The sequence below is a fragment of the Coregonus lavaretus genome (genome assembly GCF_964263955.1).
Source record: "Coregonus lavaretus genome assembly, chromosome: 22".
NCBI lineage: Eukaryota > Metazoa > Chordata > Actinopteri > Salmoniformes > Salmonidae > Coregonus > Coregonus lavaretus.
The window spans coordinates 17,449,870-17,462,736 of NC_140009.1; the positions used below are offsets into that span (position 1 = coordinate 17,449,870).

General features: G+C 42.9%; 1 protein-coding gene across 4 annotated transcripts in view; it reads left to right on the plus strand.

Moving 5' to 3' along the window:
• LOC311150106 (nuclear receptor coactivator 3-like) overlaps positions 1-12,867 on the plus strand; it is a 107,368-nt gene that overhangs the window by 58,687 nt on the left and 35,814 nt on the right. The gene's annotated exons all lie outside the window — the stretch shown is intronic.

Sequence of the window (12,867 nt, forward strand, 5' to 3'; positions counted from 1 at the left end):
TCTACTACCAAACTGTTTTGCTACTTAGGACTGATAGATACGCTTGGAGTCTTCTCTGTATATACAGTGGGGTCCAACATTTTTGGATCCCTTGATAAAGATGAGCAAAAAAGACTATACAATAAATAATGCAAATACTGATCTATATAGTATGCTCAAAACATTTATATATTATATTATGTTATATTAATACAATTGCTCAGAGAAAGAGATTTTGTTTAAAAAGTAATACAAGAATATCTCAATACATCACCCTCCGCTTGCAAGGATAACGACACTGAGGCTTTTTCCTAAATGTTTTATGAGATTGGAGAACACATTGGGAGGGATCTTAGACCATTCCTCCATACAGAATCTTTCCAGATCCTTGATAACCTTTGTCTGCGCTTATGGACTGCCCTCTTCAATTCAAACCACATGTTTTCAATGGGGTTCAAGTCCGGAGACTGAGATGGCCATTGAGAAATGTTGATTTTGTGGTCAATTAACCATTTCTTTGTGGATTTTGATATGTGCTGGAAGATTCACTTGCGGCCAAGTTTTAGGCAACCAGGTTTTCGGCAAAAATGTCCTGTTACTTGGTAAAGATCATGATGCCGTTCAGCAAACTCCAGGCAGTGCTATGGTCAGATGACATGGAAATAGAGCTCACCAATGGTGGGTTTAATAGTTTTGGACCCCACTGTATAAAAAAACTTGACTGTTGAGTTAGGTTAGGGCTGTTGGAGTTGCAGTAGGTACTGTATGTTCTTGGAAGGGTTAGGGCTGTTGGAGTTGCAGTAGGTACTGTATGTTCTTGGAAGGGTTAGGGCTGTTGGAGTTGCAGTAGGTACTGTATGTTCTTGGAAGGGTTAGGGCTGTTGGAGTTGCAGTAGGTACTGTATGTTCTTGGAAGGGTTAGGGTTGTTGGAGTTGCAGTAGGTACTGTATTTTCTTGGAAGGGTTAGGGCATTTTTTTTGAATATGTACAGTGCATTCAGATTATTTTTTGTTATGTTACAGCCTTATTCTAAAATGGATTAAATTACATTTTTTCCTGATCAATCTACACACAATACCCCATAATGACAAAGTGAAAACAGGTTTTTAGACATTTTTGCAAATGTATAAAAAATGTATAACAGTAGCCTCCCGAGTGGCGCAGCGGTCTAAAGCACTGCATCGCAGTGCTAGAGGCGTCACTACAGACCCGGGTTCGATCTTGGGCTGTATTACAACCGTCCGTGATCGGGAGTCCCATAGGGCGGTGCACAATTTGGCCCAGCGTCGTCTGGGTTAGGGTCGTCAGTGTCAGTGTTTCTTCCGACACATTGGTGCGGCTGGCTTCCGGGTTAAGGGGGCGGGTGTTAAGAAGCGCGGTTAGGCGGGTCATGTTTCAGAGGACGCATAACTCGACCTTCGCCTCCCAAGCCCATTGGGGAGTTGCAGAGATCGAAATTGGGGAGAAAAAGCAAAATATACAGTACCAGTCAAAAGTTTGGACACACCTACTAATTCCAGGGTTTTTCTTAATTTTTTACTATTTTCTACATTGTAGAATAATAGTGAAGATATAAAAACTATGAAATAACACATATAGAATCATGTAGTAACCAAAAAAGTGTTAAACAAATCCAAATATATTTTATATTTGAGATTCTTCAAATAGCCACCCTTTGCCTTGATGACAGCTTTGCACACTCTTGGCATTCTCTCAACCAGCTTCATGAGGCAGTCAGGTTGAGAGAATGCCAAGATTGTGCAAAGCTGTCATCAAGGCAAAGGGTGGCTATTTGAAGAATCTCAAATATAAAATATATTTTGATTTGTTTAACACTTTTTTGGTTACTACATGATTCCATATGTGTTATTTCATAGTTTCGATGTCTTCACTATTATTCTACAATGTGAAATATAGTAAAAAATAAAGAAGAACCCTTGAATGAGTCTGTGTGTCCAAACTTTTGACTGGTGGGGTATATATACAAAGATAATAACAGAAATACCTTATTTACATAAGTATTCAGACCCTTTGCGATGAGACTCGAAATTGAGCTCCGGTGTATCCTGTTTCTATTGATCATCCTTGAGATGTTTCTACAACTTGATTGGAGTCCATATGTTGTAAATTCAATTGATTGGACATGATTTGGAACAGATCTGGGGAAGGGTACAAAATAATTCCGCAGCATTGAAGGTCCCGAAGAACACAGTGGCCTCCATCATTCTTAAATGGAAGAAGTTTGGAACCACCAAGACTCTTCGTAGAGCTGGCCGCCCAGCCAAACTGAGCAATCGGGGGAGAAGGGCCTTGGTCAGGGAGGTGACCAAGAACCCGATGGTCACTCTGACAGAGCTCCAGAGTTCATCTGTGGAGATGGGAGAACCTTCCAGAAGGACAACCATCTCTGCAGCACTCCACAATCAGGCCTTTATGGTAGAGTGGCCAGACGGAAGCCCCTCTTCAGTAAAAGGCACATGACAGCCCGCTTGGAGTTTGCCAAAAGGCACCTAAAGGACTCTCAGACCATGAGAAACAAGATTCTCTGGTCTGATGAAACCAAGATTGAACTCTTTGGCCCGAATGCCAAGCGTCACGTCTGGAGGAAACCTGGCACCTACGGTGAAGCATGGTGGTGGCAGCATCATGCTGTGTGGATGTTTTTCAGCAACATGGCCTGGGAGACTAGTCAGGATAGAGGGAAAGCTGAATGGAGCAAAGTACAGAGAGATCCTTGATGAAAACCTGCTCCAGAGTGCTCAGGACCTCCGACTGGGGCGATGGTTCACCTTCCAACAGGACAACGACCCTAAGCACACAGCCAAGACAACACAGGAGTTGCTTCAGGACAAGTCTCTGAATGTCCTTGTGGCCCAGCCAGAGCCCGGACTTGAACCCGATCGAACATCTCTGGAGAGACCTGAAAATAGCTGTGCAGCGACGCTCCCCATCCAACCTGACAGAGCTTGAGAGGATCTGCAGAGAAGAATGGGAGAAACTCCCCAAATACAGGTGTGCCAAGCTTGTAATCGCTGCCAATGTTGCTTCAACAAAGTACTGAGTAAAGGGTCTGAATATTTATGTAAATGTTTTTTATTAACATTTCTAAAGACCTGTTTCTACTTTGTCATTATGGGGTATTGTGTGTAGATTGATGAGGGGGGGGGAAACAATCCATTTTAGAATAAGGGTGTAAAGTATCAAAAGTTGGAAAAAGTCAAGGGGTCGGAATACTTTCCAAATGCAGTGTAAATTGATGGTTGATGGCAGCCACAGTAGACACCCTGGGTTGCTGCCTGCTAGCAGAGTTATTTCTGTTCTCAGGACCGCCTGGGAGAGAGGAGTTATTTTAACCAGGTCCTAGATCAGATCTTATGGCATAGCAACGACGGTCAGAGAAGTTGACTAAGGCACATACAGATCTGGGACCAGTTTTGAGTCCCTTTTATCTCCCCCTGCTCTTTCTCTGAGGAGTGGCTCTTCTGGAGTTAGAGTCAGAACCAAATATTTGCTCTCTGCAGTGTTCATTTGTTCTCACTGAATAGGCTTCTCAAGGAAAGCATCCAATGAAGGCACTAACTGTCTCGCCAAATGTTGCTACTCCCTTTCTGATTGGCCGGGATTAGGGACACAGTACCATGGAGACAGTCACCCGCGTCTCGTGTGGTGAATTGAGAGTCAGTGGTCCGTTTTGTACAAGCTCCTTTTTTTTATGAACGGGGGAGAGCATTGATTTTAAGAATGCTTTTGTGGAGCTGAGCTGGGCTGTGGATACATTTTTTTTATTAGCCTCTGTGGTGTGATTTTTTTTAAGTGGAGGCGAGGTGCCAAGATGTGGCTTGGTTCCTATTCTGCTAGTGTGTAAGTGCCGGTTCTGTTGGAGGGGACTGGGGCTCCGCTAAAGAAGAGTCACCCAGAGAACTCACACACACACTGTAGCTGTACTGGGCTGTTTGTGTGTGCTGGCTGATGCAGACACTGTCTCCCTTATTCTGGGCCAGAACACAGAGAGAACACAAAAAGACTGACAAAAAGAGAAAAAGACAGAGTTCCACTATAAAAGACAGACACAAGATGGCGAGTAGGAGAGAAGAAAGAGATAAATGCAGAAAGGGAAGGATGGACAGTGGAACAGGGAAAAAATACTCTGTGAAAGAGGTAGAAGGCAAATGAGAAAAAGAAACAAACAGTGAGTTAGCAGAAAGACAGAATGGGTGAGTTTGTTACTGTATGTGCTAGAGTATCATTGCCCCCTCTTCCTATGTAGTTTGCGCTCTACACAAATGTGCTCTGCCCTAAAGCTGCAGTTGCATTGACCAGAGTGGCTGTTATGGTATGAATGTGTTTTGAATGAGGGTGTGTCTGCTGCCTGCCTGCCGTTATGCGACTTCATGCCACAGGCTTCACCTTTCGCTCTCCATACGCACTGTAGCTCCCTGACACCAGAAAGACTCCCCAGGTGTAAACAGCACATAGACTTCCATTGACTGAGACTGATCTCCCCATTCTACCACTGGCTCCTTTCCAGGGACAGACAGGCAGACAGACTATGCTTTCCTGTTGCATCTGTAGCCTGCCTGCCACTTACTGTCTGACTCTCCAATTGACTCTCCAGATTTCCCCTCAGTCCCAGTCTGAGATCCAAGTCATCACTCTCTCCTCTTTCCCTCCTCTTCCACATTCTCTCCATTATTTAGTTGAGCCTTGGGGTGTGTTGTTGAGGCCAGACGTGGATGACAGGCAGACCCACTGGAAATAAAGACTGTCATTATTGAGGGGAACAATAATTGATCTGTCTTCAAATCACTTTGGACTTTAATGGTGTTTGTTTAACGAGACCAAGGTGAGATGATGTGAATAATTTAGTGATTTGTCTGGTTATATGCTGCTGCGGCGGCTTCATGCACATACGCGCGCACACACAGTCTGTTTTATAGTTAAATCAAAGGCTCTTTTTTCTGCAAGGTGTAATTGAGGAGTAGCGCGAGCTAAACAGAGAGTGTAGAGAAGAGGAGATGAGGGCAGGAGAGAGGGACTGGAACAGGCCTCGGCGAGAGCGTGCCTCGGTGCCTGTGAGTTGAACACTCATACTCAACGCATCTTAACCTCATTCTCAGTGCTCTAATATTCAAGGCCTAATGTTTATACAAGCACCACATGCAGTTAACTAGCATTATTAGCACTGTTCTTTATGGCTTTGCTAATTCGAGCACAATGATGCATTAATGATCCCACTGAAGGCCTATCTGTCCCCTTTCTGGCCCCACCCCTTAAACACTCACTGGAAGTTCCCCCTTGTCACGGACATGCTATAAATCCACTCTGTTTAAGCAATCGCTCTTTCTCTCGCTCTTTTTCTCTCTTTCTCCCATCTCAATTAGTAGGAAACACATCGGCTGAAGGAGGGCCTTTGTTGGTTTGTGAGGGCCCATACATCACCCAAACTAGCGACCCCTTGACAGCCCCCATCTGGTCCTCATCACGGGGGTGCAGCCAACGGTCAGGCTGGATGATGCATGGCACACAGGCACGCGCTCACACACACACACACACATACAATCACACAGGCACGCGCTCACAAACACACACACACACATACAATCACACAGGCACGCGCTCACATACATACGCACACACGTACACTCTAGGGTTGGCCGATTTTACGATTGCATCGTCTATCAACGATGTTTGACAGCCATCGTCGATGGTGACGACATCGTGATGACACAAACGATGGTTTAGTATATTTGAACTTGACTGCACCGCCGGAGTCTGGCAGTACACAAAAGCGCAGCGCAGTGAGCACACAGCAGGACGACATGACAAATGGACTATTCCCTAATTGCCATTGCGTACATTTTCAATACATTTGTGGTGGTTAGACTATTAACCTAATGCAAGAGGACAATGTAGATTGTAGAAAGAGCAGAGAGCACCAAAGCAGCGCAAAGTGTCCGATGAGGCCTAACGTGTTTTTTTCCCCTCCTCTCCAATGTCGGATGATCATGGGTCTTTTGCAGCGGACACTCCATTGCCTGTCTTACTGTTTTAAAATCTTAATTTCCCCTTCTTTTCCCTAATCCCCATTTGATTTGAATGTGACTTGTTCGCCTAGGCATAGCCTACTCTTTCATGATCAACCATCGAATGAATCTATAGATCTAACAGAGTCCCATCTCAGAATGTTATTTGCGAATAGAGAGAGAGAACAAACAATTGCAAGATGCACTAATCGAATACAAAGTATAAACAAACGTGGCACGTTTATGCTTTACTTGACCAAAGTGTAGGCAAAATAAATTGTGCCTTCGAAAAATCCCTTCTTGCAACCCAAACAGCCAGTAAAATAGGACTACATATAGGCTACTGTCAATAAAAGTTGCAGTAAATGTTACTTTGACAAGTTAAACTTATAAACTAATATTTATAATATTGTCAAAGTGTTTATTAATGTCATTGAATTGCGCAACGGGCAATCGGGCAAAAGCTTCCACAGCAGCACTTTCAATAAGTAGGAACATAAAAAAAATTAATGATGAGTCGGTGTCAGAGTTGTTTCACAAACAACTTTATTTTGAATAGCAAACAAATTGTGCATTTATATAAAAGTAAACAACAATCGGATAAAACAAATTATTATTTAGCCTTTATACAACGGGTGGGTCTAATTCTGGACGCTGATTGGTTAAAACTGCATTCCAGCCGGTGTCTATTCCACAAGTTACCACCGGCTAAAGCAAGACGTTGAAATGCCTATTTACTCTGTTCCATCGCACTGCACAATCCACTGTCTCATCAGCCCACCCAGACAATTTATAAACTTGATCTCCACTGTAAAAAGCATCTAGACATTATCTCCATTGCAGCCCGCAGGTAGAAAAACATTCTGATTAAAAAATAAATATCATATAAATCATATTGGCTATGCATGGCCTGTCTGCAAGGAATTTGAAACATTGTATCAACTATTAACTTGGTCAACACTAAGCTCCTGCTAGCAAACTTGCAACATTGTATAAAATATTATTATTATTATTATATTCTGGGCCCTCAGAGTTTCCTGTGCAAGTGAGCGCCAGACAGACAAAACTGTAGGCTATTAACGCAAGGGATAAGAAGTAATTAGGTAGGCCTATTTTATGACGTTTCCACCGACCAGAGCATGACATTTTTTCCCCCCTTTCATGCTGAGTGGTTATCGAAAGGGAGAGAGCTGGATTTTTTTTCCAAATAGGCTACATTGAAGAACTATTGTCATTCTCAAAGGATGTAAAAACAGACTGTTTACTTACTGTTAGAGGCGAAGAACAAATTACTTTGAGAAGCTCCACGGTGATGGTGAGTTAAGACAATCAGAAATACTATCTAATCCCCAAATGGGCACATTTATAGGCCTACTTCTATGTGTAATCAAGTGTGTGTCCTTACTCAAGCTTGACAGGAGCACTCCAAACAAAATTAAATAAACCAAATGTAAACAACGTGTCCACTCCTACAATGACAACGGTTAGACTGTAAAAGGAATATATTGAATGCATTAACAGAAATGACCATAACCAAACAAACATAGATTAGAAATTATGGGAATTAACAGTAAATGTACTACTGGTGATACTGATGTGCAATCCCCGCGGCCTCCGCAATGGATTAGTCCACTCAGACAGTCGTGAATGTACCATAATTTTTTTTAATACACTACTGTACACATTCACTACAAGCTATTGCTATTAAATTATTCCAGCTATTGTCATCTTTATATACAGTGGGGAGAACAAGTATTTCATACACTGCCGATTTTGCAGGTTTTCCTACTTACAAAGCATGTAGAGGTCTGTAATTTTTATCATAGGTACACTTCAACTGTGAGAGACAGAATCTAAAAAAAATCCAGAAAATCACATTGTATGATTTTTAAGCAAAGTATTTGATCACCTACCAACCAGTAAGAATTCCGGCTCTCACAGACCTGTTAGTTTTTCTTTAAGAAGCCCTCCTGTTCTCCACTCATTACCTGTATTAACTGCACCTGTTTGAACTCGTTACCTGTATAAAAGACACCTGTCCACACACTCAATCAAACAGACTCCAACCTCTCCACAATGGCCAAGACATTTTAAGTCATTTAGCAGACGCTCTTATCCAGAGCGACTTACAGTTAGTGCATACATTATTATTATTATTATTTATTTTTTTAAATTTATTTTTCATACCCCCCGTGGGAATCGAACCCACAACCCTGGCGTTGCAAACGCCATGCTCTACAAACTGAGCTACATCCCCTGCCGGCCATTCCCTCCCCTACCCTAGACGACGCTGGGCCAATTGTGCGCCGCCCCATGGGTCTCCCGGTCACGGCCGGCTACGACAGAGCCTGGATTCAAACCAGGATCTCTAGTGGCACAGCTAGCACTGCGAGGCAGTGCCTTAGACCACTGCGCCACTCGGGAGACTAGAGAGCTGTGTAAGGACATCAGGGATAACATTTTAGACCTGCACAAGGCTGGGATGGGCTACAGGACAATAGGCAAGCAGCTTGGTGAGAAGGCAACAACTGTTGGCGCAATTATTAGAAAATGGAAGAAGTTCAAGATGACGGTCAATCACCCTTGGTCTGGGGCTCCATGCAAGATCTCACCTCGTGGGGCATCAATGATCATGAGGAAGGTGAGGGATCAGCCCAGAACTACACGGCAGGACCTGGTCAATGACCTGAAAAGAGCTGGGACCACAGTCTCAAAGAAAACCATTAGTAACACACTACGCCGTCATGGATTAAAATCCTGCAGCGCATGCAAGGTCCCCTTGCTCAAGCCAGCGCATGTCCAGGCCCGTCTGAAGTTTGCCAATGACCATCTGGATGATCCAGAGGAGGAATGGGAGAAGGTCATGTGGTCTGATGAGACAAAAATATAGCTTTTTGGTCTAAACTCCACTCGCCGTGTTTGGAGGAAGAAGAAGGATGAGTACAACCCCAAGAACACCATCCCAACCGTGAAGCATGGGGGTGGAAACATCATTATTTGGGGATGCTTTTCTGCAAAGGGGACAGGACAACTGCACCGTATTGAGGGGAGGATGGATGGGGCCATGTATCGCGAGATCCTTCCCTCAGTAAGAGCATTGAAGATGGGTCGTGGCTGAGTCTTCCAGCATGACAACGACCCGAAACACACAGCCAGGGCAACTAAGGAGTGGCTCTGTAAGAAGCATCTCAAGGTCCTGGAGTGGCCTAGCCAGTCTCCAGACCTGAACCCAATAGAAAATATTTGGAGGGAGCTGAAAGTCCGTATTGCCCAGCGACAGCCCCGAAACCTGAAGGATCTGGAGAAGGTCTGTATGGAGGAGTGGGCCAAAATCCCTGCTGCAGTGTGTGCAAACCTGGTCAAGACCTACAGGAAACGTATGATCTCTGTAATTGCAAACAAAGGTTTCTGTACCAAATATTAAGTTCTGCTTTTCTGATTTATCAAATACTTATGTCATGCAATAAAATGCAAATTAATTACTTAAAATCATACAATGTGATTTTCTGGATTTTTGTTTTAGATTCCGTCTCTCACAGTGGAAGTGTACCTATGATAACAATTACAGACCTCTACATGCTTTGTAAGTAGGAAAACCTGCAAAATCGGCAGTGTATCAAATACTTGTTCTCCCCACTGTATACACTACCGTTCAAAAGTTTGGGGTCACTTAGAAATGTCCTTGTTTTCGAAAGAAAAGCAATTTTTTTGTCCATTAAAATAACATCAAATTGATCAGAAATACAGTGTAGACATTGTTAATGTTGTAAATGGCTATTGTAGCTGGAAACGGCTGATTTTTAATGGAATATCTACATAGGCGTACAGAGGCCCATTATCAGCAACCATCAGTCCTGTGTTCCAATGGCACGTTGTGTTTGCTAATCCAAGTTTATCATTTTAAAAGGCTAATTGATCATTAGAAAACCCTTTTGCAATTATGTTAGCACAGCCGAAAACTGGCCTTCTTGAGACTAGTTGAGTATCTGGAGCATCAGCAATTATGGGTTCGATTACAGGCTCAAAATGGCCAGAAACAAATAACTTTCTTCTGAAACTCGTGAGTCTATTCTTGTTCTGAGAAATGAAGGCTATTCCATGCAAGAAATTGCCAAGAAACTGAAAATCTCGTACAACACTGTGTACTACTCCCTTCACAGAACAGCGCAAACTGTCTCTAACCAGAATAGAAAGAGGAGTGGGAGGCCCCGGTGCACAACTGAGCAAGAGGAAAAATACATTAGTGTCTAGTTTTAGAAACAGACGCCTCACAGGTCCTCAACTGGCAGCTTCATTAAATAGTACCCACAAAACACCAGTCTCAACGTCAACAGTGAAGAGGCGACTCCGGGATGCTGACCTCCTAGGCAGAGTTGCAAAGAAAAAGCCATATCTCAGACTGGCCAATAAAAATAAAAGATTAAGATGGGCAAAAGAACACAGACACTGGACAGAGGAAGATTGGAAGAAGGTGTTATGGACAGACGAATCGAAGTTTGAGGTGTTCGGATCACAAAGAATAACATTTGAATGAAAAGATGCTGGAGGAGTGCTTGATGCCATCTGTCAAGCATGTTGGAGGCAATGTGATGGTCTGGGGGTGCTTTGGTGGTGGTAAAGTGGGAGATTTTTACAGGGTAAAAGGGATCTTGAATCATTCCATTTTGCAACGCCATGCCATACCCTGTGGATGGCGCTGGATTAGAGCTTGTTTCTTCCTACAACAGGACAATGACCCAAAGCACAGCTCCAAACAATGCAATAACTATTTAGGGAAGAAGCAGTCAGCTGGTATTCTGTCTATAATGGAGTGGCCAGCACAGTCACCGGATCTCAACCCTATTGAGCTGTTGTGGGAGCAGCTTGACCGTATGGTACGTAAGAAGTGCCCATCAAGCCAAACCAATTTGTTGGAGGTGCTTCAGGAAGCATGGGGTGAAATCTCTTCAGATTACCTCAACAAATTGACAACTAGAATGCCAAAGGTCTGCAAGGCTGTAATTGCTGCAAATGGAGGATTCTTTGACGAAAGCAAAGTTTGAAGGACACAATTATTATTTCTATTAAAAATCATTATTTCTAACCTTGTCAATGACTACATTTCCTATTCATTTTTGCTATATTTCCAATTCAAATTAATTGAATGTACAGTTGAAGTCGGAAGTTTACATACACTTAGGTTGGAGTCATTAAAACTCGTTTTTCAACCACTCCACAAATTTCTTGTTAACAAACTATAGTTTTGGAAAGTCGGTTAGGACATCCACTTTGTGCATGACACAAGTAATTCTTCCAACAATTGTTTACAGACAGATTATTTCACTTATAATTCACAGTATCACAATTCTAGTGGGTCAGAAGTTTACAGACACTAAGTTGACTGTGCCTTTAAACAGCTTGGAAAATTCCAGAAAATGATGTCATGGATTTAGAAGCTTCTGATAGGCTAATTGACATAATTTGAGTCAATTGGAGGTGTACATGTGGATGTATTTCAAGGACTACCTTCAAACTCAGTACCTCTTTGCTTGACATGATGGGAAAATCAAAATAAATCAGCCAAGACCTCAGAAAAATAATTGTAGACCTCCACAAGTCTGGTTCATCCTTGGGAGCAATTTCCAAACGCCTGAAGGTACCACGTTCATCTGTATAAACAATAGTACGCAAGTATAAACACCATGGGACCACGCAGCCGTCATACCGCTCAGGAAGGAGACGCGTTCTGTCTCCTAGAGATGAACGTACTTTGGTGCGAAAAGTGCAAATCAATCCCAGAACAACAGCAAAGGACCTTGTGAAGATGCAGGTACAAAGGTATCTATATCCACAGTAAAACGAGTCCTATATCGACATAACCTGAAAGGCCGCTCAGCAAGGAAGAAGCCACTGCTCCAAAACCGCCATAAAAAAGCCACACTACGGTTTGCAACTGCACATGGGGACAAAGATTGTACTTTTTTGAGAAATGTCCTCTGGTCTGATGAAACAAAAATATAACTGTTTGGCCATAATGGCCATCGTTATGTTTGGAGGAAAAAGGGGGTATCTTGCAAGCCGAAGAACACCATCCCAACCGTGAAGCACGGGGGTGGCAGCATCATGCTGTGGGGATGCTTTGCTGCAGGAGGGACTGGTGCACTTCACAAAATAGATGGCATCATGAGGAAGGAAAATTATGTGGATATATTGAAGCAACATCTCAAGACATCAGTCAGGAAGTTAAAGCTTGGTCGCAAATGGGTCTTCCAAATGGACAATGACCCCAAGCATACTTCCAAAGTTGTGGCAAAATGGCTTAAGGACAACAAAGTCAAGGTATTGGAGTGGCCATCACAAAGCCCTGACCTCAATCCTATAGAAAATGTGTGGGCAGAACTGAAAAAGTGTGTGCAAGCAAGGAGGCCTACAAACCTGACTCAGTTACACCAGCTCTGTCAGGAGGAATGGGCCAAAATTCACCCAACTTATTGTGGGAAGTTTGTGGAAGGCTACCCGAAACGTTTGACCCAAGTTAAACCATTTAAAGGCAATGCTACCAAATACTAATTGAGTGTATGTAAACGTCTGACCCACTGGGAATGTGATGAAATAAATAAAAGCTTAAATAAATCATTCTCTCTAGTATTATTCTGACATTTCACATTCTTAAAATAAAGTGGTGATCCTAACTGACCTAAGACAGGGAATTTTCACTAGGATTAAATGTCAGGAATTGTGAAAAACTGAGTTTAAATGTATTTGGCTAAGGTGTATGTAAACTTCCGACTTCAACTGTATGTTTTCAAGGAAAACAAGGACATTTCTAAGTGACCCCAAACTTTTGAACGGTAGTGTATATTTGCCACTGCTCGACCGGTCGAC